This window comes from Lissotriton helveticus, chromosome 5_1 (assembly GCF_964261635.1).
Source record: "Lissotriton helveticus chromosome 5_1, aLisHel1.1, whole genome shotgun sequence".
Taxonomy (NCBI): Eukaryota; Metazoa; Chordata; class Amphibia; order Caudata; family Salamandridae; genus Lissotriton; species Lissotriton helveticus.
The window spans coordinates 1,476,990,737-1,476,994,210 of NC_136065.1; the positions used below are offsets into that span (position 1 = coordinate 1,476,990,737).

At 53.0% G+C, this 3,474-nt stretch overlaps 1 long non-coding RNA gene across 1 annotated transcript; it reads right to left on the bottom strand.

Annotated features, from left to right (window-relative positions):
* Positions 1-1,808: 1,808 nt before the first annotated feature.
* On the bottom strand, positions 1,809-2,858 carry LOC144753655 (uncharacterized). The gene is made up of 3 exons (XR_013594459.1): positions 2,694-2,858; positions 2,186-2,570; positions 1,809-1,911 (listed from the first exon to the last, which is right to left on the bottom strand). It is a non-coding gene; the product is annotated as an uncharacterized LOC144753655 (long non-coding RNA).
* Between the last annotated feature and the right edge of the window lie 616 nt (positions 2,859-3,474).

Genomic DNA, 3,474 nt, shown 5'->3' on the forward strand with positions numbered 1-3,474 from the left:
GGGTGGGGTGTGTTAGAGACCAGCACTATAACTCCCAACAGGCCCCCATGTCTACAGTGAGGGGGGTGGTGGGTGGGGGGTGTGAGAGAGGTGGGTGGGGTGTGTGAGAGAGGTGGGTGAGGTGTGTTAGAGACCTGCACTACAACTCCCAACAGGCCCCCATGTCTACAGGGAGGGTGGTGGTGGGTGGGGGGTGTGAGAGACCAGCACTACAACTCCCAACAGGCCCCCATGTCTACAGGGAGGGTGGTGGTGGGTGGGGGTGTGTGAGAGAGGTAGGTGGGGTGTGTGAGTGAGGTGGGGGGGTGTGAGAGAGGTGGGTGGGGTGTGTGAGAGAGGTGGGTGGGGTGTGTGAGAGAGGTGGGTGGGGTGTGTCATAGAGGTGGGTGGGGTGTGTCAGAGAGGTGGGTGGGGTGTGTTAGAGACCAGCACTACAACTCCGAACAGGCCCCCATGTCTACAGGGAGGGTTGTGGTGGGTGGGGGGTGTGAGAGAGGTGGGTGGGGTGTGTGAAAGAGGTGGGTGGGGTGTGGTAGAGACTAGCACTACAACTCCCAACAGGCCCCCATGTCTACAGGGAGGGTGGTGGTGGGTGGGGTGTGTGAGAGAGGTGGGTGGGATGTGTGAGAGAGGTGGGTGTGGTGTGTTAGAGACCAGCACTACAACTCCCAACAGGCCCCCATGTCTACAGGGAGGGTGGTGGTGGGTGGGGTGTGTGAGAGAGGTGGGTGGGGTGTGTGAGAGAGGTGGGTGGGGGGTGTGAGAGATGGGTGGGGTGTGTGAGAGAGGTGGGTGGGGTGTGTGAGAGAGGTGGGTGGGGTGTGTCATAGAGGTGGGTGGGTGTGTCAGAGAGGTGGGTGGGGTGTGTTAGAGACCAGCACTGCAACTCCCAACAGGCCCCCATGTCTACAGTGAGGGTGGTGGTGGGTGGGGGGTGTGAGAGAGGTGGGTGGGGTGTGTGAGAGAGGTGGGTGGGGTGTGTTAGAGACCAGCACCCATGTCTCACCCCAGAGCAAGATTGAGTCCGCCCACCATTTGGTGACCAGTGCATCTCCTCCTGCAAACTGACAGGTAGATAGACATCTTCTCAGGGGGAACATCCAATAGAAAGACAGGACCACACATATCCAAGTATTGCCGTCCCAACTCCACGCCACCATATTGCCCTGTACTGTCAACCACAACAACATGATGACAACAACAACCATGTCCTGATTCCATAGTGATTTGTAATGTTGCTACAAAAAACATGTCATGTCCACAGCATTAATTTTGAAACTCTTGTCCCTCAGGTGATCGCAACTTAACCGGCGAAAGCAGCAACCGCCAGCACCAGTCGCCCTGTGGAGGGATTGGTTATCCCGCGCCACACCACCACCTCCTCACCCAAGTGCTCAGCGGGACAGGTCACCAACACCACCGCCACCATCACCTGAGGCCACGGACAGGGAGGTGGACCCTGACCAACCTGCCCCCACAGCTGTCTCCGCTCCGATTCCAAGACTGAGGGGCTGTCCGAGGCTGGATGCAGCTGAGAGCAGTGGAAGTGCACCATCTACCCGCTGGAAGAGTGGCCGCTAGTGACTTCACTCTTCCTTGAGCCTGCCATTCACCCTGTCAACTATCCTGCCCCACAATGCCAAGCATTGGCACACGTCTATTGGACTAGGTGGATAACACACAATGTGGTGTCCCCACAGTGTTTTCATCTGCCATGACCTTCAACTCTCACTTCCCCCAACACCTACTTGTAAATATGCACCAACATCAATCCACAACCTGTAAATAAACACCACGTTAACACTCTATGCTGTGTGACCTCCATGTTTTAATCACATGTTTGTCTAATAAATTGTCATTACCAGGTGCAGGAATCAATGTTCTTGAGAATCATGCCACTGTGGGAGTGACCTAGGGAAAATGGCAGAACAACAAACACAGGTCAGGAAAGTGATTCACACCCATCACAACACAATGTACTGCAACATCTCACAAACCACACTCATCAACAATTAAGTGGATCACAGGACACACATCAGGGAGCATTGCATGTACAACATCTCACACACACATCTGCTAACAGAACATACCAGAACAGGCAGCATAGACACACCACACCACACCCACACATCACCAGCAAACATCCATCACGCATTGTCTAGCTGCACAAGTCGTAGCTACTTACATTCAAGGAAAATATCGATCAATGAGCTGACACCTCTGGTCCACACCTTCTTCCTCCCCACTATCCTCATCAGTGGACATGGGTGGGATGGTAGACAGAGCAACCTGTTGGTCTTCAGGGTCCATGATCAGTTCAATGTTATTGCGCAAGGCCAGGTTGTGGAGCATGCAGCAGGCAATCGCGATTTTGCAGACTTTGCCTGGTGAGTATGGCAGGGCCCCTCCGGTTTTATCAAGGCAGCGAAACCTAGACTTCAGCAGTCCAAAAGTACGTTCTATCACTCGACGTGTCCTCCCATGGGCATCATTATAACGCATTTCACCAGGGCTAGTAGGATTCCGTATGGGGCTCAGCAGCCACGGCCGGTTTGGGTACGCAGAGTCTCCTAGGTGGGGGGATGACAGACACAAATATCATTACCAGGATTGGTGGGAACACCATGCCACACATACAACACAATTGTCCTCACAACACACTGACAACACAATTGTCCTCTCAGCACACTCACCTACAAGCCACGCAGGTTCTGGACGCAGATTAGCCATCAGTTGGGGGACAATGCTGCTCCGCAGGATGTGGGAGTCATGGGCGGAACCGTGAAATCTGGCACACACATGGGAGATGATGTTGTCAGCCAGGGACACCACTTGCACATTGATCGAATGGTAGTGTTTCCGATTTCTATATACAGGTTCACATGCCTGGGGTGGTATGAGACCAATATGTGTTCCATCAATGGAACCCACTACGTGGGGTATCTGGGCCAGGGCATAGAAGTCCCCTTTGACTGCTGCCAACTCTGCCGGACGTGGAAAATGGATGTAATCATCCTTGAAAAGCATCATGGCATTCAGAAAATCCCGCAGTACCATGCTGAACATGGATTGTGACATCCCCCCGGCATGACCAACTGTGTACTGGAAAGGGCCAGTTGCAAAGAAGTGAAGTGCCGCCATCACCTTTGCTCTGGGTGTTATAGCTCCTGGATATGTCCTGCGTGGCTACAGATGAGGTAACAATTGTGTTACAAGCTCCTGCAATCTATGTCGATCAAGCCGGAATTTGTGGATCACCTCCTCGTTAACCATGTCCTCCAGCACAGTGTATGGTCGATGCACATTTGGAGCCCTCCTGTGTGGGAGTAGATGGTAGCAGATGTCAATTGACCAACAACGCATAGCTGTGCCACACTATCACATCTTGACCAACACAATGCAAATAATACATGTTGCAGACAGTGATTATATGTGTGACTTGACCAATATATAAGGCAATACAGCTAACTACAC